The following is a 27,450-nucleotide window of genomic DNA, read 5'->3' as shown; positions in this document are numbered from 1 at the left end:
TGCGGCAAATGCGTAAGCGTACATATATGTGTAAGCGGAGCCAGCAGAAAAGAAAAGGCTTTATAAGCATGTGGAGGGTAAAACGAATTGCGTTCGCGTGCACACTTCGGCGAATTTCTTGGTGTTATCTTGCAGCAATCGGTTAAATTCACATCGGAACAGTAAAAAATGAGTAATCAGCACCGTTTAGATGATGGAATGAGGTGGGGAGGCTAGAGGCAGGCCAATCGCAAGTCCAGATATGCAGAGAGTTTAATTTAACGCCCAGCGTCGTGTGTAACCTATGGAAACAGTTCCAGTATACTGGATTCATCGAGAGAAAGCCTGAGCAAGGTCGTCCAAGAGCCACGACGGCCAGGGAAGATCACTATTTGTCGATTTTAGTGAGGCGTAACAGAGGGGCTACAGCTTCTCAGCTGTCTCGCCACCTGTATGCAGCCACAAGAACCAGTGTAACAAGGGTGACTGTTTCCAAAAGACAATGAGAGAGGGTTGTTTGCCAGAAGACCAGCTGTTTGCGTCCCGCTCACGTCTACGGACAGGAGAGTCCGATTAGCATGATTCGAGTACGGAGCAATGGGCGACCGTTCTGTTCACCGACGAGTCCCGTTTTAGCCTAAACACCGATTCTCGCCGTACTTTTATGTGGAGATAGTCAGAGACCCGCTACATCCAATGTCCACGAAATCAACAATTATGGCAGTGGTGGTGTAATGGTATGGGCAGGCATATGTTGGATGGTCGCACAGATCTCCACGTCTTTGACAGAAGTTCAATGACTAATGTGAGGTATAGAGATCAGGTCTTGGAGTCCTATGTTCGCCTTTTCCGGAAAAAAACAGTTCTAAGAGAGGATTAGATTATTTGAATGTGGTAAAGGCAAAACGGCTTCTTTCTGTCTAAGCAAAGATATGCCTTCGTGGAGGTCTTTTTAGGTGAAACTGGCACGTTGCAAATGCGAAAAACCACGAAAACCAGCCAATCTGCCACCTCGCTCACTTGGATTAGACACGAAATTGAACTACTAGCATTCAGCTATCTTAACCCTTTAGTCACTCATACGGAAAGGGAGATGACTAATTCAGATTATAAGGATTCGTTTATTCAGTGTTAGCTCTGTTTATAATTTCGGTTAGCAATTATTTTGGTTAAACACAGTTTTACTGTATTTCAAGGATCTAGAAAATTAACGAATATTCTAGGAATGCCTTTGCATTTCTGCTATCTTGATTATTAATCCTGCATTAAGTTTTTAAACCGCCGATTTATAAATTTGAAGATATACCATCAAATAAGAAATTTGGAGAGAAAAATTAGCTCTTAATTAGCTAAAACTTTAAAATTTCCTTTTAATTTAAATGTTTTAAAAACAGCCTTGCCCCTATTTGGTTTTAAAACTATAGGAAATTTTGCTACTCTGAATCAAGTATTCACTTAATTTTTAAGGTAGACCTCGTGTACTTTTGCATACGATAGGCATCAGACCCGGTGTTGGCTCACCGAACGCCAGAATTACGGAGCAGCGAAATTTATAGAATAGAGGAGAGGCACTGCGCAGCAAAATTTAGAGGCGGCGAAACTTTTAAAATTTAGAACAGCAGAATTTAGGGCTCTTAGACATTGCACAAAGAAACAAAAAGCCTAGCGTCAGCTCTGCTTGTACATCATTTTAAAGTAAACGATGAATAGAGTTTTTCCGGTTATGATAAAAAAAATAATTGAATTGTTGCCAATTAGGTTTTTTTTATTAACAAGAATTTTTAAAAGCTTAACTGTGTTGTCACTGGAAAATGAATCTGAAGCCTTCACAATGGTACGTGCTAAACACTATGCGACAGAGACATATGGTAAGAACGCCTTTAAAATCCTTTTTATAACTGGTTCCACAGAAGAGACATTTTTAAAAGGTTAAGTACTCTTGAAAAATTAACAGATGAAAAATCTCGGATGCATGCATTAAATTATTTTTTTTAGTTAAAACAGGCATTAAGTTAATTAATTTTTAAAAATCAATTAACATAATTTGATAAATTTAGAGTAAAACACTTTAACGTCTCGGTTAAAGACCGAGACGTTAAAGTGTAAAGAACTAAAACTCAAACAAAACAAAAACAAAAATAAAAAAGAATTATCCCCAAGTCTTTAGTACAACAGAAAAAGTCAGAGAAAAGAGTGTAAAGAACTCTTTATTCAATCAAATATAGTTGCACAGAATGGCCCCACTTGGGCTTACACATAACTAGCAGTTCTGGCTTGACTCAAACTGGATAACGTTTAACTTGAAATAAAATGTAATAAATTTCACCTTAATAGCTCATAAGATAATTTAACGCGCAGGAAGGCTCTGAATTGTAGAAACCGTCGGAAACAGACCTAATGGCTAGAAACACTCAACGCCCCAGAATAAAATTGCTAGCAACGTGGCCTTCAAGCAGGCATAACACTCTCTAAAAACACCTTCCAAAAACTTCCCTTAAATAGCACTTCCTTCTACCTCAATTTCAATACATGCGTGCTAACTTATAGCATTCTGGCAGGAAAGCGTGAGTGAAAACCAGACTGAAAGAAAAGTTGCTTTAATTGTAAAGGAAATTTGCTTTAACTATTTATATGTATGTTAGTCAAACTAAATAAATCTCACAAGTTAAATTATTAACTTTAACTAAAGAACTTCTTTATAGTAAAACTGTATGAATTCGACTCACAGATAATCATGATATTCAAAAAGTATAATTAATTGCTTTATCTTTTGTTTATAGACCGAATGCATATTTATTGTAGAACATATGAGAGAACTTTATGTTTTTCTTTGCCTCAATATGTTTCAACAAATATTATACATTTACAGAGTTATACACAAATGTTAAATTTAAAATGTTGGGTTATATTACATTATTTGAATATAGCAAAGCACAAGAAGGCTGTCTTTCTAACCAGGAGTGCTGGAGATATGACACTTGCGCACAAGTGGCATTTGTGCACACCAAGCCAGCAAGAACGTGAAATTTTCTGTAATAGTTATGGACAACAAGTGACAGTTCCGCACAACTTGTCAAAAACAAACACTCAGGTTTATGATTTATTAATATGATCTTTCTTACAATGTGCCCATTCCTGATCTGACAGTCTTTCTGACAGCTTCTTGCGTGATATTAGCTTTTTCCCGAGTTATTTTATAATATTTATGTAAATAATTTCGCCCTTATTGAAGGATCTAAAGGCAAACCATATATGTAACCTATATCTACCACTAGTATCAGTAATTTCGTCTTTATGCAAGTTCTAAAGTGAAAAAGTGAAAATATATTAAAAGCAAAACTGAAGGATAAAAACGGCGATTTTGACAACGCAAAATGAAGTAATTTTGAAAGTCACAGAACATAATTACTAAGTCTGTCGTGACCGAAGCAGGAGTTAAAATTCAGTTGTGAAATGTATGTAAACAAGCAAGAGAAGAAAATCAGTCGATACCAAATTATATGTATTATGATTATATCATGCATTTATATGTATATTATGATTATATTATTCCTTTATAATTATAATATTAAAATATACAATTACATATATTTACAAACTTTATTTACGAGTGTATTTTTATATTATTTTGCTACGAAAATGTATACATTGACAGGATTTAAAGATAATTATATTTTTAAGTTAAGATTTCTCGTAACTATAATTTTCTTGTTTGGGTGCACGATTTCTCCGAAACCACTGATCAGAATTTAAAAAAAAAAAAAAAAAAAAAAAACTTGAACTGCATAAACTTAAAGTGAGTTTAAAATCAGCAACTACTGTATCTCTCGCTTACTTTTTTGTTAATAAATTACTTAAATTATATTTAAAAAATTCTGGATTTTGGAATTGCAAAAGTAAAAAGCTAAAAGATTTTTAATAGAAAATATAATTCTGTTATTTTGCCCATAGGTAATTTTAATTCAACATTATATTTGAATTTCAAAAAAAAATGAGCTAAAAATATTAATCTGTTTACATAATGCTCCGCGCAGTAGATGATATGATAATATTGTGAGGATGACAAAAAAGTCATTTTATTTGAAATATTTTAGTATTTGGAATGCAAAATAAAAATTGAAACTGTATTATTAAGGATATTGAAATAAGTATACAAAATTTTACGCTCATAAACAATTTATGAAGACTTTCAACTTTAAAATGTGTATGCATTTTAGAGATATTTTGATTCCTTGAGGTACTTATCATTCTTTGCACGCACGTTAACATATGCATAATATACTGACTCCTTAAAATATTTATCATTTTTATACGTTCTGTATCATACTTCATGGTGCACATGTTCGAATGTAGGGCAATATGTGTTGAAAATTTGGTCGAATTGAATGCCGCCGTTTTTCCAGGAATAAACAAACATACATATACGCGTACGAACATACATACATACATACAAAATCCTTCATTATTTAATAATTAACGACAGCATTTAAAGAATAGTTCAGATTACACAAGAGGTTTGTATTACGAATTAAAAAGGAAATTAAAACTAAAGAAAAAAATAAAACAAACCATGCTCATCATTTGCACTTCAGATGTTTTATGTTGTAATAATTTTCGTAAACTGCCATGAAACAATTTAAAATTGCAACTTATTTCTTGAATTCCTTGAATAGATCAAACAAAATAATTGTCAGTAAAAGTCAATAAAAATTTAATCTAAGTCATATCAGCGATAACATCCCTAAGTTGTATGAAATGAAAATTGCAAAAATTCGGAATTAAATATCTAAACATTATAAGAAATCAGAAATCAAATAACACATATCAGATGAACTCTGATGACTGTATTAAAAAAAAATCTCATCTAATCTTCGATTCGAAACAAAACAACGATCTACCTCGAGGGTCGAAAATCTGCCAGTGCTGTGAGCTGTTGCCATTGTGTACACCATAAAAAAATTTAGTTGATATTTCACAGTTATGAATGTAACAAACTGATATCCAAACAACAGACGTACTCCTTGATAATTTTTCCTTTTAAATTGTTTTTAACAATACATTTAAATTTATAAATTTGATAAACATTTACGCTGGTAGTGCACGTGAAGAAACAAGTTTCTAATAAGGTGTATTTCATTCTCTTAGGAAAAACGATTGGTATTCGTAATCGTTTATATGTCGTCTTTGAACATGTTTGCCTACTTTCGTTTTATTTCTACCATGGAAATAAAACAAAACACCAAATGAATTTTCAGAAAATTTCGCAGAATTTTTTCGTTTTACTGTCACAATTTCTCTACTTTAGAATTCTCCCTTTTCTGCAATTTTTCTAGATATTTAAAATTTTACTTTAGCCTGAAGAAACTATTATCTAAATAAATTAAAATAATATTTCGATTTTTTTAAAGCTGATATTCGTTTTGCATTTTATTGCAAAACAAAAATTTCTAATTTTTATAAAGTTGATTCAAAATGCATTAACACCTTTTTTAAAAGGTAGTAAAATATATCTGAGAATATTATAAATTTTTTCTTTCTGTTACACTTCGGATTCAGTTAATATTCCTTATGCTGGGTGAGTGAGGGCATTTCATATCGTCATCGACTATATACATGAAAACAGACAAAACAAATTAAAAATGATTGTAAATATGTCAGAGTTTGTTTTTATCATCCACAAATTACAAGTTTATTTTTTTTTAAATTAGAATAAGCATATTTCCTCTATCTACATGAATCATTGTTACCAGCATGTTGGAAATTGCCGTAATGAGTATGGTCACTTCCTTTTACGTCCTCAGTAGAAGCACAGATTCATTAACAATGACTTTCCTGAATTTTTGAATAGTCACTTCACGTTTAGAAAAGACATCTTTAGAGAATTCCTACCAGAAAGAATTCTAGTACACTCAGCATTAAATTCGGGTGACCTAATAGGTCAAGGGATGTCGCTGAACAAAAAGATAGTACAGCAAGTATTTTGATAAAAGCAATAAAGCAAACTGAACTTAAATTTTTAACAAAGCATTTGTTTGAACATTCAAGCTATTAGAATCAAATGTGCCATATTTTTTCAAGCTATTTGAATTAAATGCATATCTATCTTGTCTACTTTTTTAGAAGAATTTGCTTGTAGCTTTCAGATTTGATATTTGTTCATCTCGCTTGAAGACATTAAGAAGTTTACACAAAATTTGTGATCTCTTTGATTATTTGAGTATTTGCGTTTTGGATTTAACTTTTAGAAAACAATTTTCTGTGTATGGCTATGCAAGACTATGCCAAGGATTTACCAGGTTCATACATTCTAGGAAATTCTTCACAGCTAACCTGTAATGACCACAGCTTCATCCTTTAATGATCATATGGACACGATAAGATTATAATTTTTAATTTTTTAATTTTTAAATATACTTTTTTAATTTTGGGAAATTTTTGGAACGAAGCTCTGGTGTTAGATTCTAATCTTAATTTTTCGGATTGCAATATTTTTAGTATAGTTTTTTACAAATTGGCTCAATTCATCTATGCAGTTTCGAAATACCCCTAATTTTTTTATCAATCGTTTACAGTTGGGAAAAATATCGAGAGTTAAATATTACAATCTAGAACACTTTTGCTCTTTATTCTTTGTTAAAGTTCAAGACAATAGAGCGCACCACACGAATCCGTTTGTTGTTTCGCTTAAGAAAAACTGAACAATCGGCAAATTATTTACAACATTCAGGCTATTTTTCGCTACTGACGTTTATAGCTTAGTCCTTATAGTGTCTTTGTTTAAACTCTTGGCACAAAATGGTAATAAAATCACTCAGAAGTGCAGAGAACATAAAGTACATGAAATGTTTCATATTCATTTCACAAGATTTTCCTCAAAACTGAGCGCTAATTTTACGACAGCTGCATATTATGGCTCAAAGACTCTAACAGACTGATATAATTATCATAAATCTTCTAACAGATTAGGCTAAAGATCTTTTCTTGAGTAGAAAAAATAAAGCTCTACATGTAAAAATACGAAATGGAAACGAAAGTTTGAAGACAAAATGATACAAAATGTTTAGATTGTTTATGAATAATAATTTAACAATATATTTATTAAATTATATTTCTCTCATTACTTATAATTAAATATTATTTTAATACAAATGATTTAATTCAGAGAAATTGGCATGTGTGTGCTATTTGGAAAATATTACAAAATATCGGGAAAAGATATAACGATAACTTTTCCATATTATATTTCTCTAGAACATTGATTACCAGTATTCTTGAGTTTTTGATAAATATAAATAACACAAATATATCAAATAAGCACGCTGAAGAACTAAATGCTAGATCAGTTATTCATAACTATTGAAATTGGAGTAACTTGAGCAAACTATTAAAGATTAAATAACAAATTATTTCTCAGCTCCTGTGAAATGAAACATTTTTCATTTTCTCAGTTGAGGAAGAAGTTTCTATTTAACCTTTGAAAGTACAGTCCTGATTTTTGCTCATATAAATTTGCTTATGTGCATTTGCCTGGCTTGCATTATTTTATGCAATACGAACATTACATATATTACCACGTGTTTTTGTCTTTCATTCATGCCACTTTTCATTCATGTCTCTAATCTAATATTCATTCTACGTTTTCTTCAACAAAGATTTCAACAATTCTTTGTATCCATTTTTAATATTCAATTCAAGCTGCTATTCAAATACGGGGTAGAAAAGCAAATTCGAAGATATCAGCTGCCAGAAACTTACGACTCATTTTATGAAATAATGAATGACAGTATTATTAATAAAGCAATATAATATAAAAAGCATAATTTGTGTATCAAAATTAAATATCGTTAAATTTATTTCCTCTATGATAATTTTGTGAAAATTTTTAATATAATAAATCCAGCCAACAAATAACTTCAAGATAAATTATTTATATTAAACTTGTTTTTTTAATTCGAGATATTTATCAAAAAATGTTGTTCAGATTTTCAGACCTCTGTCGCATCTTTCTGCATTATTTTAATTCTCAAGTTTTGAATTATGAATGCAACATGCGCAATAACACCTTAACATCTTCTTGAAAAACAAATTTAAAAATTCTGCCTACAAAATGGAAATTATATAATAAATTGATGAAGCAACTTTCAGTATGAAACGTTAACATAATGAGTAGAGATATAAATTTTAAATCATTAAGCAATAATCGTGATAAGACTACACACAGAAACTTAGGAATTAAATTTCAGTCACTTAAAGAAGAGCATTAAACGATGTTGAAGCTCCCATAGAGGCTTATTTGAATTACAAAGCAATTATATTACCCACTAATCATACACATTTACATCGCTTTCCAAGCATTTAATATTCTTTAAGAGCCTTTGATACAGTTATCTATGAACAGGAACCGAAGATCCGCTTGTCCTAAAAATTTTCAAAGGCAATTAAACGATTCGTATTTAATTACCCGCTTGCATCAACATTGAGAGAGTAAACCTGCGTCGTTCTTCCGCAAAAACTGAAGACTGCGTTAAAGATTCAATAACATGTGTTTCTAGAAATGTAGGTTAAGGGACTTCTGTTTTTAACCATCCAAATAATGCTCGGACAGTTTAAACCTTTGTATGCAATACAGAACAATATTAGTCTAATAGCATACAGGAATACATATATCCTGGACCACTGTATGCGCATTTTTCTTCAGAATCTTCGGGCCTGCTGCGCACAGTTTAGTTCGCGGTATCATCATACTCTCATTTCCGAGTTTTACATTTTAAGCTTAGTTGTTGTCGCTAGTCCTATCAAAAAACTAGTCTAAGTGCAACACAGCCAAACGATGTCATTTTACCCTACGGGCGCAACAAAAGTAAAGGTCTTTAACTGAGTTGAGTAAAGCTCTTTTAAAGCTCTTCAACTGAGTGTTTTCCTGATGAGGATAAGGAAAAGAGGATAGTTGAAGAAAATATAAGAGGATAGTTGAAGAAAATATAAGAGGATAGTTGAAGAAAATATATCTCTTTCTCAGACGACTAGATATTTGCTGTTTCAGATACATGCATTTATAGCACAGAAATTTCCTTTTATTTCTTTCTGAACATAGAAAATTTGAAGTATCTTCCAAGATGTATTAAATTAGAGTCTCAATACCTATATATGCATCCCAAGGCTATATCAATACAGATTACTATATTTTTTATAACAAGAGATATCTGTTACTATATAGAAATATAGTAATCTATATTGATATGAAAGAAGCCAAACTAAAAGTTCTACAGTAACAATAAATCTTGTATCATCAAACTTGTATCATCATATCATGCTCATATTTGCTTAATGAAATAGACATAATCCTACTCCACCCCAGACTGATAGCAAAATTTCTCCTCTTTAATGTATACGAACGTTATGAGAATCACTTAACTACAAGTTGCTTTTTGAAATAATTACACCAAAAAAAATATTGTGACTAATAGGCCATTTTGTTAACCTTCAGAAATGTACATAAAGATTAGATTATTTCATACTGCCTTTGCAAACTGTTTGCAAAAATGGTGCCTTTCTATAGAAATAAGATTTTTCCTATGTATTGAATAGATGAATCTCTCTAAATCCATTTAATTAGAAATTATCTTTTTCAAGATTTCAGTTTTTTTACAAAAGACGAAACTTTCTCGTTATAAGAACACTACAGGCTCTCATTTGTTAAAAACATGTGTAATAATGGCATAAGAAAATTCCTTATATTTACTTCTTTAAACAATTCCGAAAAAACATTTCGTGTAAAAATCATAAGCAAAGTTTTTAGCACTGTATACATAACATAAACCTGAAATGACTCATAAAAGAAGACGAGAGTTTTTAATCTTTGATATATTAGTTATATGCTTCAACAATATAAAAATACCGTACATTAACAATCGAAATGGTAGAACAAAAATTAATGCAAATATTTCCGTTTAACTCTGTAATTAGAAAAAGGAAAAGAAATAAACCTCCCTTGAATAAATCATCGCATAAAAGATATTTCAATTAAATTCTGTTTAAAAAAAAATTCATTGCCAAGATGGCATACAAGAATTAAATAAGAAGTCAACATTTATAAAATTCGAAGCTAAGTTTATTCTAAAATATGGATATTTTAGAATTAGGAATCACATTTTTCTGTAATAAAAGAAGGTAAAGAAACTAAGAAAGAAACATATGACAAATGCAAAAATAAAAATGTAAAATTTGATTTTTGTCGCTTATTCATAGATCACCATAGAGTAAAATGACAATTCCCCAGGGGAGGATCGAACTCACAACCTCGGCATATCTCGCTCGTACTGTCTTACAAGTACCGCGCGCTAACCAGTTGCGCCACTGGGGATACACCCTTCACATCGTACTAAAGAATGTAAATGGAGTTTCCACTCATATGCTTTACCTGTTAACCTAGTAAAATACAAACGAAATTGATAGCTCCATAATAAAACTACAGAAAGGGCATGAATTCTTGGTCACTTATGTTATGTCGAAAAAAAAATAACATATTTTTCATTTAACCTTTATCTCTTTAACACTGACTGCTTGGTGCCGCGACAAAAAAAAAAAAAAAAAAACTAAAACTAACTACTCTAAACTTTGTACTTACATAAACAAAACTTTTAAATCTAAAAGACATCAAGGAAATACATCCTCCCCGGTGTTTTGGTAGAATCACGATTAATTATGCACATCCACAACAAAATCTTTAACAGGCTATCTCTCACTAAATTAAAACTAATTTACATCTCCAACCTGAAAACACATAAAATTCAATACTAAATCTAGAGATAGCGTTCAACCTTTAACATTTCAAATACCACACAGAACTCTTCAAAACACCGGGGAAAGATACAAATTCACAATTAAGAAATCTACTCTTCCAATCAAAATAAATTCAGCAAACCGATCGTATAGTCACCAACACTAAAATTAATTTTTCTACTACCGCAATATAATTACCCAGGTTCGGTTGAAAAACCATGTTTCCGTTAGGATCACATGGGTGACCTTCAGTAGACCACAATTAATACACACAAAAAAAAACATACAATATTAAAGATAATAAACACATTTATTGAAAATTCCCACACATTATAACTTAAGATAGCTGGCCAGACTACCCCTACAAAATCTTTTAAAGTTCCTCATAGTTTTTTTCTTTTCATAGCAATCTCAATTTAAACATTATTTCATTAACTCAAAAATCATAGGGAAACACGTCACAGTTCTTAATCATTTTAAGCAGGAACTCAAGAATATTAAACTCATTTTAAAAAACTAATTTAGAATAAAACATATTGAACATAGCACTTAAACATTAAAACAAAGATTCACTTCCTCCAATTAGTTCAATTGACTTCTGACTATTAAACATTAAATAAAAAATTACTTTCTCAGCTAGAAATTGTTAAAAATATTCAATTTTTATCTACTTAACATGTCAACTCTTGCTTTAGTATTAAACATTTCCAAATTTAAAAAGATTATGTATCAAAATAAAAAGTCACTCACGAAATCGGCGTACCACCTTTTAGAGAATCAGGGAGCTGCCCAAATCCATTGATCCAATTTCAAAACACCGAAACAATAACTACTAAATCTTCATCGTTGTTTTCCGGAACCGGAGCCTTTTCATAGTTCATAGTTTTCAATTTGACTCAGGGAGCTGCCCCGATCTAAATTACAAATCCCGAAACAATAACATCCAAATCTTCATCGTTGTTTTCCGGAACCGGAGCCTTTTCATAGTTCCAGTTTAAAGTTTTCAAATTCCTCCGTTAAGCAGCACTTTCACTCAATCATCTTCCCGTTTTCGAAGTTCCACTGAAGATAAGAGAAAGAGGTCGAAACTGGAGACAAAAGACTCAGGCGATGACGACTTTCCATATTTCCACCTTTTCTAAAGCAAAATAGATACTCCAGCACGAACGAGCAGTTCAGACTGTTCCACAAATGGGAAAAAGAGATCTCAGCGACGAAATTGAAAATAATAGGCCGCAAGAATTGCCGCCGTCACCCTCCGTACCCAGAAATCTCGGAGATAAAAACTTAACTGTATACCGCGGTCGACCACGGCAGAACCGCCGCGTTTTCCTCCGCACCATCTCAGCACCTCACTGATCGCGGCCGGCCCCGTAGGGGCCGCCGTCAAAGTAGCAAACCCCTAAGGCTCCAAAAAAAAACCTCTTCAAAGTCTTCTCTACAAATCGCTATTTTTTCAAGTCCAAAAAAAAAGATTCCCTCCTTCCATGCAACGGCTTAAGAAACCTCGGTTTACCCACACCAAGAAACGCCTCAAAATTACTATTGGTTCAAACAACACTAAAATTAAAAAATTTAGCCAATCTTACGAAAACTAGGACTCCCTTTCGCCAATTAAAAGAAAGGTCATAAATCGCCACTGAAATTCTCAGAAATTCAGAACTTTCTACAAGAAGACAGACCCTTTCTTTCCCACGCAACAGAAGAATGTTTCCAACCTATAACTCTCTCAAAATATCGCTGCCCCTTAGAACTATTCTCCTCTGGACGAGAAAAACACGTGTTTTCAACCCCCGCGAAAAAAGGGGAAAAATGCAGCTGGACAGTGACCTCTAACCTCCAAAGACGCCTACGCGTGAGAAACGGAAATACAACCGCGCCCTTTTAACTGTAACACATATTCAGCCAAACTTAAGGGAGTTTTGCCGTAAAGTTTAACAATATTAAATATTAAACATTAATTTAAAATAAGCTCAATACAAATTCATTAAACACAAAAAATAATATAATAACTAAGAATACATTATGCACAGTAAAATAATACGAACTAATTATATACAACAAAAATACATAAGAATTTTCCTTAACAATTCTCCCACGGAAAATACATAAGAATTTTCCATAACACTTATCACTGGCGTTCCTATAGAGGACGGCATGTTTTATATGAAGGATTAGTCATTCCGATCTTCAGGATAAAAAAAAAGCTTAGGTTAGGTTAATCGATTAAGGCAAAGCAACTTGAGGGCTATTTGCCTATGCCTCTGTGGAGGGCTTTCTAAGGGAAACTGGTTCGTATCTACCTTACACGTTAGGAAAACCACGACAGCTTCAAATCAGGGCCATCAATGCATGGGTGCATGTTTGTCTTAGGAGCCCCAGCACAATTATTTGCCCGAAGCCAGTAATGTTGCTAAGGCAACACTGCTTCAGGAAGTATTTTCACGCAAGGTGCATAAAAGAAAACATGTCTTCTACAGACTTTGGTTTCTACCAGCTCACTCCTGCAGCTGAAGAGGATTCTAATAACCTTCGAAACAGACCTACTGATTTATGCAACTTACTCTGGCTCACATGATAACATTCTTTATTCTAGATATTCTCATCAAGCCTCGGTAGCACAGTAGTCGGTCTACTGGGCTACCAAGGCTACCGTAGCAACGCGTCAGTCTCATAATTTCGCCGAAAGACTTATCTGAAGGTCGTGTGCTCGATCCTCACCCGGAGCAAAATGTCTTTTATATACGCTGAAGACTGCTTGCACTTAAACTTTTATGTTTTACTCGGGAAAAAAATTTGGTAAATCTTTTTTCATTGTTTGCGATATTTTTTATACTTTCATTTTCTTCCAACAAATTTTTCGAGAGTAAATATTTTCTAAACATTTTAACTTTATTTAACAAAATTGTTTTCAGTTTGAATTTTCCAAAAAAAGGGGGGAAAAAAAGAAAGAAGAGAAAAAAAGGAGAAAAGTGTTCTATTTTTTACTTCAAAAGTTAACATACACAAAATGTAGTTTTCTTTAATAAGATATATACATCTGTTCTATTCTTCCGGTAAGGGGTACTAATCGTACTTTATTTAATTTTCATTTATATGAAATCATGAAAAGACACCTGAATATAAATATAAACCAGTTTGAGTAAATTTATCCGACACTGTTGTCTACTCCCACTTGCAAATTGAATATGTTATTTTTATGTTTTATAACATGTCTTAAGTCTTGCTTTTTTTATACTGCACTTATTGCTTAAAAAACATCTATTTAAAAAAAATATTCCTGACTTTAAAAATATATTGAATGATTTTCCTGTATTTTTCCCTTATATTTATTTTTTTTCTGATTTTCCCCATATTATATGATATAGCTTTATATCAATAAAAAATTAATTATTAATTTTTAATAATTTTTTGTAATCAGTGAGATCTTGATTATGCCATTCAGTTGCCAATATATATTCGGCTATAGACCCCTTTGTTCATCATCGATTCCTTTAAAATTTCATCGGCTCCCAAGGGGTCTGTACCGACCCGTGTAAAACCCTGGTTTATCCATATATACTTTGTTCTTCATTTAATTCTTAACCTCACAAATGGTATTCAACGTGTTATTCTAATATTTCAAATGTTATTTCTGAGAGAACTTAATATTAAATTTTAGAAGCATATTTCGCTAGGTTCTTCCTACAAATTTCATTCAAAAACTAATCTTGCTCTCTCTTGTAATTCGAAACAATTTAGAATATTTTAGATCTAAGTACAAAGCAAAAATGCTATTAGATGTTAAAAATTATGTATTGTCTTCCAGTAATATGGTACTGCTGGAATACCATCATTGTTACCTTCATTGACATTCATCTTCTTCGATTGCCGTGACAAAGAATTGGCTTCAAATAATTTCTTTTCCGCGTAACATAAATTAGGACTTGCAGCAAATCAGACAAGAAAAGTTTGAAGCTAAATATGGAAAGTGTTCGGTACATTGAGCTTGTAGAGGAAAAAATTCGCAAAGTATTTGCGATCAAACTAAGATCTCTGAACATAAGAACGTATGCATTTCACTACAATTAATGCTTTTCACTATGAGTCTCAATTCTTGGTTCAGGCCTTCACATTTTCTTATTTATTTTGACTCTGAATATTCGGCAATCATTTCTGACGAGTCTCCCTCGAATACCATTGAATCATTCCAACCCTTCATCTCTTGATCTGAATATTTTCCCTCCTTCTGAGCTCCTTTTCTGTTCGACAAATGATCCCGTGTCTTTAATACTACAGAGCAATTCAATGAAGAATCTTTCATTCCTGATTAAGCATCTCAGGCCTTACCCTGCATATCTGCACTTTTAGTTGTACAGTTCAGCAAAAATTCCAGAGCTAACATAAAATTCTCATTAAGGCCTCTTCAGCTTACGTCTCATTTTGTCTTTCAAAATAGCCAAGAAAATGCACATATCTTGTTCTTTTCTTTAATATATTATTATTAGAGGCGGGAGGAATCTTAAATTTGTTTGAATCCAGATCCTTAAAAATTCTTCAGTCTTTCGAATCTCTCGAGCAAACAAGCATATTAAGAACAAAAATCTGCTGTGTACACCACATAACTTCCTTATACAGACTAATATACACAATTTTTGCTGCACCTCATTTTAAACTTATTTCCTGGAAATTCATTAGAAATCTATTTCTCATTTAATCAATTCATTTCACACTTCGTGACTAGGCAAAAACACATAAACGCTCAAAATATCTTCTTTAAAAATTGTAAAATACAAAAAAAAATTAAAAATTAAAAAACCAAACACAGTTTGAAAACAATTTTTGCAATTAAAATTAGTTTGTACACAAAAATAACCAATTCGACCAACGGACAGGTAGACAAAATATTCGGTCCACAAATTGGAAATTAACTTTTGGTCTCACTAGAAAAAAAGGCACTAACTGACTTAATTCAATATTGTACTAAAAGTTTCAAATGTAAACAAATGATGGCCTCGTTAGACCTAGCGCCGCTTAAATTTTAAAATTGTTGATAATTCTACAACTACTACATGCATTTTAACTAAAGGCACAAAAACCTTAACATAAGGACAACATAATTCAATCACTTTTAAGCGAAAATGCATAATTTGCCAACCTATAAGAATAAAAACACAAAGCTTCCAGAGCCGGGTATGAGAGTGGGTGTGTGTATATATATATATACGCTTGGTGAGGTTGATTGCAACAAAAAAGAGAGGTGCACAACTACATGGTTTAGCACTATATACAAATTTCAAAGTTCTACGGCTAATCGCTTTTGAGTTATGCCAGATAAATACTTACGTAGGTATGTACAGACGTCATGAAAAAATCCCTTCTGAATCCATTTTAAATGTATTTTTCAATCCGTTTTGGAAACCCTAGTCTGTTATTCTCTCCGTACGTGCAAATGTCACATGAAAAAATCGTTTAAACAAATTCGAGAGTATTCAAAATGCCTATTTTCACTGAAATATGATACCCGAAATTTTTCGCAATTATAATACTTCTTTTACGTTCTACAAGGAAGTAAAATAAGAAGAAAAAAGCTTAAACTTTTAACACTAAGAATTTTTACTTTTATTACTAAATTTTTTTGAATATTTAAATTTTACTTTTAACTAAATCAAAACTTGAAATGTCCGTTTAATGAAAAAGAAAGTTAAGAACACCTGTTTTCAAACTATACTTATATTTATTATTTAAGAAGACATAGAGTCAAACTCACTTTTCGTTAAGACGAACTTTCTTCCCGACTTTTAATATATACTCTCAGAATTCCAATAAACGCAAATAAACGCAACATTACAATAAAAACAATAAGATATATTTTAGACTTTAGCTCTACAAAACAAACTTACCACAAATTTACTTCCACTTCATACGAAATATGTATCATTCACAATTTCTGTCCTAGTACCTGGTTCAGTTAATTACAAGAACTAACCAGCTAGGATAAAACACCAAAAACGGAATTCACCAGCTCAAAACAAATTTAACATGAATTTACTTCCATTTCTTACGGAATATATACCGTTCACAATTTCTATACTAGCACATCTGGCTCAATTAATTTCAAGAACTAACTAGCCAATATGAAACCGAAAAAGAGTAACTCGTCTGATGGGCGAATTACTGCTTCAGCCAGGTACAACACTAACAGTTGCTTTAAAGTCTCCTGCAAGGCCAGTCTTTATCCTCCTGATTTAGATTCTTATTCCTGTATAAAAATTATTTTATTTGTCTAGTCTGATAGAAGCAGACGAAACATTAGGAGTATAAGGCTGATTTATAATGGAATTAAAATGCGTTCATTAAAATAAACCTTGCAGAGCTACTACAGAAATTTAGCATAGGAAGTACATAACTAAAATTCTTAAATCTCATATTTCATTTTTCCAATATAATTTCATAAAAAATATTTCAGTTGCTTTATATTTTGCTAGAACCTTTCTTAATCAAAAACGTGTACAAGGGGAAGGGATTATTTAAAAAATTATTGCATTTAACTACTAAATGGGAAATGAAGAATCCAACATCCAAACATTATTCATTTCAAGAATTCACAGACCCACTTAACACTTTCAGGATAATCATAAAAAGAAATTATAGAGATTTTTTGCTAAGAAAACTAGTATTCTTAACTCCTTCTGAATCCAGTCCACTTAGTTTTTTTTATCAATTATTATGCTTTATGTGCCGAAAAATCTTTCTGATATTATTGTTGATAGTAAAATAATTAAGAACTTTTTTAAGAGTTTCGTCAGATTTTATGTTCTTTTTAATAAATGTTTATGTTGACCATCAATGAAATAGATCTTTATGATCTTTCCAAAGTTCCTTCAGTGGTTTTATAAATTAGAGTTTGAATGATGAAAAAAACGTTAAGACTGAAGTTTTTGAATTTCAAATCATTGAGGAATCAAGTGTTACATTTCAAATTATTATTGTACCATTCCTTTCAAGAAAGTTGGCAAGCTTAAAAACAGGAACAACTTAAAAGTTTAATAAACTTTTAAACATATTAGTTGAAGAGTCAGCAACGTTCTAGCATATTTCTCACAAGCTAAATGAAAACCTTACACGTAAATTCGAATTTCAAAAATGCTATTATGTTTGCCGTTATAAAGTCCATTAAAAAATATAATTTCAATAATCATTTGACCGTTACAATTCAACTTTAATGGTGTCAAAATTTCGTAAAAGTATGTATTGAAAGTAAGGAACGAATAATAAAATAACGTATAAAACTTGAATGATTATCAGCAAAAAAAGCTTAAAATTTTCCATAACTTTATTTATAATAAAATAACAGAAATAGCTTTACAGATGAAACTGCCCAAATAAATTTCTTTGTTCAGACAGAAACCTAATTTCTGAGCCCCCATGACCAGCATCAATGTAATTATTCAGGAACAATTTGTTTCATTGCTGCTACGCAAACCCTTTCCATGACCCAGATCATCATTTAAAGACTTTTAACATTAGGTTGACCGATTATTTTCCACTGGAAAATGGCGCGATTAAACATTGATGCCAATAAATTTAATAGCGATTTTAACTGAAGTAAATTTAAATTTTAATTCTGAAAAAAATTGGAGGAATACTATTTTTTACTTGGATGGTTAAATTAACTTTGGAATTGGCTTAAATTATTATTTAACTTTTAAATAATTGGTAAAACATATAAGAAGACTACATATTTTATTTACATTGAGCAAATAGTTGTTTTATTCATAATGTAAGAACAGTAATCGAAAATTTATTTTAGCTAGTTTTTTGGGGGGGAGGATCTGGATTTTCCTTTTTAAGTACTTTGATCGAGATTAATAAAATAATTTAAAGCAAGAAGTTACAATCCCAGGATGCCATAGTAATCAAGCACAAGAACTTATTAGCTTAAATATGCAAAGAACAATTATTAGTATAACACTCGCTAAAAGTTAAAATTGCTATTAACAATGTATACTTTAAATCAGTTAATCAAATTTTTTCACTGAATAGCCCCTCCCCCCCCCAATTTAAGACAAGACTTAAATTACAATAAATTGAAAAAAAAAAAAAAATAAATAACAATAACATCTATGAACCTTTTTTCAAGCTCATAAAGTATTCCACCCAAAATCACTTGCAAATTTAATCATGCTTTCCTCTTATTACAATGTGTACTTATAGTAAATAAACTTCTGCTATTTGCTTTCTGGTATAACAACTTTAATGGTCAGCAGTGTGCATTAATGCTTAACATTTTATCAGCTATAATCTTGCATTCTAAAAGATATTGCCCAACAACACTTCTTAAGGGGCCCACAGAAAAGGACGCAAGCGGAAAACGTCGTGCAAAACATCGTGGGAGAAAAGAAAAAAAGGAATAAAAGACCGCGGTTTTAAAACATCGTTTGTTGAAAATAAAATGGTTGAAAAACATCGCAGCTTTAAAACATCGTCGTAAAAAATATCGTGATAAAAAAATAAAGCTCCTACAAATCATCGCATGACGATAACATCGCAAATGTGTTATATTAATTAAATATTTGTTAATTAATAAAATAGAAATTATTAATTAATCCAAAATATTAAATATAGAGTTAAAAACAGTCCTAATTCTTACTTGCACTTTTTTTTTAAACCACATTTTTATGACGATGTTTTAAAACGGCAATTTTTTCAACCTCTTTATTTTCGACGACGATGTTTTATACCACGATGCGTTTTTATGCTAGCAAAGAAAAAGATATGCTCCAGAAATCTATTTCACTAGCTACACACAGGGTAAGGCGACGCATGGAAACCTGAAAGTGCGACTTCGTCACTGCGTTAGACAGATGCGTTAGAACTGAGATGCTTTCTCCTTGCTTTCTATTCTCTCCCGATGTTTTGCGGTATGTTTTCGCGTTTTCTCCGCGACATTTTCGTCCGCGATGTTTTTCCATGATTTCTCCTGTAACCACTTTTTAAAGATTAGCTTCACAATATATGCCTTAATTGTAACTGGAATGTGCAATCCATGCTCGAGCGAAAACAGTGAACTCTAAAGAGCGGGAGCCATCTAATAAAATACTAACTTCATAATTTCTAATGCAATGAGATACTAAAATCTTCAATCACCAGGCAACCATCTTCTTTCTTTGAAGGCCTAGAAAAAAAAAATATTTAGGTAAAGCACATAGTGTGATTTCTCCCAAAACTACTCCAGAGAGACAAATGAAAAATCTAAGGCAAAGAAAGCGAAACCACTTTTATAAAAAGATTTTCAAATGACTACCATCAAAATATTTAGCAAATCAACGAAATGTAACAGACATTTTTTCTCCTCACCAAATGCAGAAAACTTATGATCAAAAGCTTTTAGGCAGAGGGACAGATAATTTGAAGAGAATATGAATGATTTTCATTTGATTGAAAGTTGAAGAAGAATTACTGCTTCATCGCAAAATACAAAATAATGCTCGAAAATATGCATAATGCAATAGAACAGAATTATTATGTTGCGTATTACGATAAAACTTTTTATATAGTTTGCTTAATCTAGTTGAGGTAGTGATGTTCGTGTGTGATATCTTGTGATCAACGTAAAAGAAAATTTCCGTTGAAGTGCAATAAAATTCCAAATGTAAATATTCAGCATAATTTTTAATGTCCAGTAGCTTTACAAGGTTTTAATCCCTTCATAACAGGTAATGATAGAAAAATTGCTTATTCATATATTTTTACAGCAATATATATATATATATATATATATAGGGTGATTCCAAATTCATGGTACAAACTTGGAGGGGAGGTACAGAACAAAGATACGATTAATATTCTCATAGGAAATCCAGGACGCAATCCGCTTATTTAGTCATAAATACAACTTAAAATGCATTTACAATAAGAAAATTTTAAAATGAGATTAAGATCACGTAATATCTCATACGAATTGCTTCATACGAAGAACAGCACCCACAGAGCCTTTTATCACTCATTTAAAAAGATCTTGCTTCAAACTACGTCACGAAACACTTTTACACATAAAAAAACACCTTTGTCAGTAGAAGGCAGTGCATTTCAGTAAGGGAAGACGCTATTCGCGATATGAAATTTCCCATCACTGTCGTCAGTGATGGGAAATTTTACCTTAGCGAAAAAGCAGACATGCATTACGTGTAAGGCCGTGTAAACGGTAACTTCAGAACTGCTCTTCCAATATTTCAAGCGCAGCAGTTTCCGAATAGACGCTTGCCGGATCACAGAATGTTTCAGCAATTACATCGTCAACTTTGTGAAACAGGTTCTTTCAACGTCACCAGATAGGGTGACTGTACGCAATCTAAGATTTGAAGAAAGCATTTTGAACATGTGATTGACAGACACGAGTCAAGCACTAGAACTGTTGCGCAAAACATAGGTGTGAGCCAACATTCCATTTGGAGAGTGTTAAACGAAATTCGCTTACACCCCTTCTATTTTCATCAATTAAAAGCTTTGAATATCTTTTGATTATTATCTTTTGAATAATTCTTGTGAACACTTTGTTTTGTTTGAAGGAGGATACCTTGTATTTATGACTAAATAAATGGATTGCGACAGGGATTTCCTATGTGAATATTATTCGCATCGTTGTTCTGTATCTCTTCTCAGAGGTTTGTACCATGAATTTGGAACCACCCTGTATATAATATAAAAATATGTAACATTTATACACCAAGGAAAAAATTCCTTGAATGGTTATTTTGTAAAGGGTACATATTTTTCATATTAAATAAATTTGCCTTTATATTTAATTTAATGTCTATTATTTTTCTTCAATCATAAGACTTACCATAAAAAATTACCATTTAAAAAGGAAGTTGCATAACATAGTTTATTCGTTTTAATATTTTGCCATAAAAAATAAATCAAAATTTGCTTTCCTTGTATCAAAAGCGATACTAGCTTCTTACTATAAATAGCCGCCAAGAGAAAGCGATTAATATAGTAGATTTATCTGTTCACTGAGCTTTGTGAAAACACAGCCCTCTAAGAACATCTCCCAAGATGTCGGGTGCCATGGGAGCAACCGCGAACCTGATGATCTTTCTGCTATACGATTTCCAGTTGAGCTTTACCTTGTCGTGGTCTGGGGGTTCACACTTCGGTGTGTGTGTGTGATTACGGCAAAGCCTCGAGGGCTGTCTGCCTAAGGGAAGGGATGTCTTCGTGGAAGACTTTCTAAAGGAAACTGGCTCGAATACACGTTACACATGGGGGAAATTATGAAAACGGCTTATGCAGCCAGCCCGTTTGCGGGATTCGAACCTCGGACCGAACTACCAGTGTTCGGCGACGTTTACCACTTGGCCGCTGGTGGGCCTCCTCACACTTCGGACGGTCCAAATTTGCTCAACAGCTAAATAGTAAGTCCGAGTAGCGTCTCGCTTTAGCATTGAAGTTGCTTTACGCATGCGCAATAGGCATATTTTCAGCATGGTAACCTTCGCCGCTTGGCCGAAGAACATCTATGTATGTTTGGCTTGGCGATGAATTCAGATTTCTGCTATTCGTAAGTGAAGTGTTGCGGAATGTGTGAAATTAGGTCACTTTGTGCCCAATTATGGGAGCAATTTGCTAGGTGCTTAAAAAAGCATACGGGGTGAGTTTTGTGCTCAAATATATGAGAATTTATTTACTGGGAACTTGAAAAACGTATAGGGAAATAGACGCTATCTTTTTTTTTCTTTTTTTCTTTTTTTTTTTTTCCCAGAATCGTTTTTAAGAATAGCACATACTGGGTATCCATGTACACATCGACCTATTTTCACTTAAAAAAACATCCCAGAATTGCACAAAAATGGCATTGTGCACTCCCTTGACTTTATCCAAGTACACTATTTTCACTTTAGCCTATCCAGACCTATTTTCACTTTAAAAGTCAAAGAAAGTTGACAAAAATCCAATTCTTTTTACTCTTCTAAAAAGGGCCAAACAAATAAGTAGGCGATTCTGCACTTTAGCCTTTTATCGCTCCTGTTGATGTTTTTGAGTTGCTTAAATTAATGCTGTAGGTTTTTGTAACATGCAATAATCAGTTAACCGTATTTTACATTATTTCCAAATGTATTTTTGTTTGATATTTCATCTTATATTTACCGTTATCATATTTTTTTTAATTCATTCTTTCCTCAAAGGCATGTCTCATCCTAAGCAAATAACTCTTCAGTCCTTTGGCATAATGAACTAATTTAACCTCATTTTACAATTTTTTTTATTTCATATTAACAGGTGTCATAAAAAATCTTGACAAATAATTCTTGAGCTTAACATAATTAATTTAACCTCATTATCATAAAAGTTCTTCTCTTAACAGGCATTCAGCAAAATAACATACTGCGGTCCTTTCTTTTCGTATTCTTGATTACATTATCTTACCTTAGTAGTAATCTAAAAAGCATCCACTTTATAGGTACTACTTTCAGGTAAAGAAGTTGTTAACAAAAAACAGCAATGAGTTAAAATAAATTTCTGGTGATTCAACATACCTAATTCAGTAGTATTTATCATTATTATTTTTCACTAGTGTGAAGTTTCTTTAAAATTTCTTTGTTATTTTTAATGGCATCGGAAAATTCACTGCAGTTTTTGTTCACTATTAATTTTGCAGCTTACTAAAGCTTTGACCTTTGGTTCTGCCATTTTACCTCTTTCTGCAAACCATATCACGTTCATTATTGAGAATACTCTTTGGACTGGTGTGGATGTGTTTGGCATGCTTGTAAATGTATTCTGTTATTTGAATGGAACTGACCAATGAAGTGCATTTTTCAATGAAACGACTGAAAACGTGTATCCATAAACATGCATTTTATAATTGGCTGACCAAAAAACTTTTGAAATCGTTTATTCTTCAAAAAATAGATCCGTGTTCATTGTATAATGTTCGACATTTTCATTATTTTTTTTAATCTGATACGTCAGTTTGAGATCATATTAATTTACTGTTGTTTATACAAAGAAAAGAGTCAGCTCCGCCAAAACTGTTGTCACATAGCTCAGTGTAAGCAAAACATCTATCATAAAATGTAAACTTTTGTAGGATTCATAATTCATTATTTTCTAGTATTTTAAAACGTTTTTGCTTCTTGAAGCATAGATTTACTATCAAGCTTTGTTTTTATTTTTCAGTTTCACTGGCAATATTAGTTGCAGTTGCGTTTGTACTTTCCTTAATAAAGATAATTTTGTTAAATAATTTAAGTTGTCTTTGCACAAACCACAAATACATTTCACTACAATCATTATCATCTCTGAAAGGTGTTCTTGTGAAATAAAATAATATTTCAGTCCTTTAGAGATTTCAAGAATTTTGCAATAGTTGAAAGTAGTAAAAGAAATTGGTTGTTGTTATGTTAAAGAACTTTTTCATACTGTACATCTACAAATTCATAGAACTCTTTGGCTATAGTGACTCAAACCATACAAATGTGGAAATATTTATAAATTTTGAGCGATACATGTGTGATACATCTAGTATTTTGAAACCTTTGTGTTACATGATTTATGCATGATAAACAAGATCTAAATTAGCAAATGAGAGATCTTATTCCATAGTTTATGTTTCTTGCTTTTAAAATTTTACTGATTGATTGCTTTTGTATGAATTTCTTGCTGCACTACCATTTTGAAAATGGTTGTTGTCTTTCATGGATTAGCTTGACGAAAAATTATTGCCAAGTAGTTTGCTAGTGAACTTCAACATACAGTAAAAGCTCCGGAAATGCTGAATTCCAGATGTGTGAAAATTTAGGATAGTTGAGCATATAAAAAATGAAACTCATGTCAGAATAGACAAATGAATGGGGAAAATTTCTGTTCTAAAGTAGAGCAATCATCTTATTTATTATCAACTCGCATATCAAAAGTTGAGGAAAATGTATTTCAGGGTCTCCCCTTTGGTGAAAATTGGTACCATTCCTGTTTACGTGCAACGCTTTTCCAAGTAAAACGTCGTCCAAAACATAATAAAAAAAATTATAATTTCAACAAACTGCATTTTAAATCAAAATAAAACGGAAATGATATACAAAAGGAAATATATGTTATCTAACCTGCACAGTACAAAAAGGAAATATCAGCTTACCTTATTTAGAAATTTCTGTGCCTTCGGTGCATGGCATACAGAATTCTCCTTAACAGCCTCCAAAAACTGCTTCTTAAAATTATCTGAACTAGAATTTATATACTGTTGTCGCCACATAAATTCACAAAAGTAAACAGGAAAAATATTCTCCGTACTGGCGAACTGTCGATGGCATTTCTTTCAAAAATCTATTTTTATTACACCCCACATACCTTCCATTGTGTCGATATAAGCTACGGTTTCCACATCCTTAAATCTCCCTGTGTAATTTACCGAGAGGTGAACGAAGCCATTTAAATCTTCATTTACACACCAGTCAATCGGTGTTTTCTTTCTCAGTCATTCTAAAGTGTACAGAAACTTCAGGTTAATCGTACCAGCAGCAGGCATTTTATTACATAAAGCATAAAATAAGCAATATGCTTCTTAATCAGCATCCAACACATAAATAAGCTCTTACAAATATTTTTCAATCAGTCAAATTCACCACAATCACGTCATAACAGGGTTTTCATAACATTCAACTACTCAGGTTATCATAAATGAAACAACAAGTTAATAATCTAAGTGATACCTTAAAATATACACTAATTGTAGAAAATGCTTTCAAAACAATGAAACATGTCTTCTCTTGTGCATGTTTTGAGAGTTATTACACAAAATTCCTTTATTAGTTTACCTTGGCAAATTTAAACGGCCAACATGAGTGAAAGAATAGCTGTAAATTTTGCTTTGGTGCATTAGTTTTATTCATTCATTGCATGTTTTATGTATTATATAGCATTTAGTGCATGAAAAATTACATTATTCATCTTTAAAACATGTCAAAATAATTTTTGGTACTTTTCTGTATATATTTGTTTTACAGGATTTCTTCCTCATTACACATTATAGCTTTTTTATCAATAAATGATTATCAGTTTTATTAATATTTTTTGTAGTCGATGGGATGTTGATTATGCTAATCAGTTGCCAGTGCGCATGCGTGAAGCAAATGCAATGCTAGGACGAGATGCTACTCATATTCAGTAATCAACCCCTTAATCATGACCCTCTTCATAATTTCATCAACCTCTGGGGAGTCAATACCAACCCCGCTGGGAACCAGTGGATTAGAGAGACTAGCTTAGTGCCGTTTTTATTTTTCTGATTCATAATTTATCTTCAGCTCAAAACAGTGACATTTTTATCCTTTTCTTATTCATCTTCAGCTCAATGCCTATTCATCCGTGCCTTCTCTCACCGATTTCCTCCTTGGAAAACTACTTTCTGATACCATAAACATCAGCTTTTATCAATTAAAGCAGTTTAGATGAGGTTCCTCTTACTACTATGACATAGTTCAGCTTTGATTTGCAATGTTATTCATTAAATATTTTGGTACTGTTCTTTATAAGGACCAGATACAGAAATATATGTATGTATGTGCATTACATACATACGAGTACAATATCTATTTCTGAATCTGGTCCCCAGAAAATTATCAGTATTTCTTTTAGACAATTTGCTCTCAGCAGAATAATGAATTTTGCGTTCCCATTATGTATATCTGAATCTAGTTTCGATTTCGTTACAATTACGCCCCCTTTTTAGTCCAAAGGGATTTGAATCCCGAAGGACTATTAGTTTCGTTTTGGCATTTTGCGTCGGACGGATAAATGTCGGTTCACTTTTCAAGCTGTTGCCATAAAATGTTAGAGTCCTGCATTATATTTGAAGAAATTAAATAATGAAAATCTGCGTAAATGTATGTATATTTCTCACATTGTCATAAAATAACGGTACATAGAGTCATCGAATTTTGAATAACGTAATCCTCCAACGAATATGAGCATGTGGAAGACCAAATTTGAAATTTGAAATTTGTTTTATGATCGATTTCCTATTTTTTAAAACTTTGACGAATTTTTGATTAACAAACTCAAGGATTTCAAAGCGAGCAATGGCAACGTTGTGCAGAAAAAACATTTTTATCTCTAGCGCGTGAGTCTCTGTATCGGAAATCCTAAAGATATGCTCGTTTTAAAACTATTTTGCGATATTGCTGTTGCGCTGGATCTTATGGTTTAAGTGCGAGGAACATGATATTTAATAAAGAAAGGTAACACACAAAATGTTAAAAAACGCCCCTTTGGACGTAATTTAAAATCTGAAACATTTCAGATTTTTTTTTTAATGTTTTTATTGTGCCTCTTTTTTTTTTTTTTTTTTTTTTTTTTTTTTTTTCCCAGTACCAGTGCTTTTGTTTTCAAAAATAGTAACTTTCTTTTTGAGAAGTGGCGTTTAGATAGACGGTTACCACTATAAGTATTTACTAATAGGTAATGGAATTATTTAATCCAGTATTAATTTTTAAAATGGCTGTTTATTCTAAAGACTGAGAAATGTAAGACTGGGGAAAGTGCAGAATCACCCACTGCTTGGCGCGTTTCTAAGAATTGCACATACTCGGTATCCATGTACACATCGACCTATTTTCACTTAAAAAAACATCCCGGAATTGCACAAAAATTGCATTGCGAACTCCCTTCATTTTATCCATGTACACATCGACCTATTTTCACTTAAAA

The 27,450-nt window shown here is 32.1% G+C and overlaps 1 protein-coding gene and 1 non-coding gene across 4 annotated transcripts in view; both read right to left on the bottom strand.

Annotated features, from left to right (window-relative positions):
- The window catches only part of LOC118188290 (uncharacterized), a 104,110-nt gene extending 91,939 nt beyond the window's left edge, over window positions 1–12,171 (bottom strand). The window contains exon 1 of one of the 3 annotated variants that reach the window (XM_035358704.2): window positions 11,512–12,171. The gene's annotated coding sequence lies outside the window, so the exon portion shown is untranslated. Of the gene's footprint in view, window positions 1–4,548; window positions 4,572–11,511 lie in introns of those variants that run through there. The other 2 variants (XM_085818841.1, XM_035358702.2) reach the window with 2 other exon arrangements.
- On the bottom strand, window positions 10,251–10,342 carry TRNAT-UGU (transfer RNA threonine (anticodon UGU)). Its single transcript is given in 2 exon segments — window positions 10,251–10,286; window positions 10,305–10,342. It is a non-coding gene; the product is annotated as a tRNA-Thr (tRNA).
- Window positions 12,172–27,450: the final 15,279 nt, after the last annotated feature.

This window comes from Stegodyphus dumicola, chromosome 6 (genome assembly GCF_044657685.1).
Source record: "Stegodyphus dumicola isolate Sdum_Otavi_A_Nest chromosome 6, ASM4465768v1".
NCBI classification, from domain to species: Eukaryota; Metazoa; Arthropoda; class Arachnida; order Araneae; family Eresidae; genus Stegodyphus; species Stegodyphus dumicola.
Note: the sequence above shows the minus strand (reverse complement) of the source record. Positions and strands in the feature narration are given on the sequence as shown.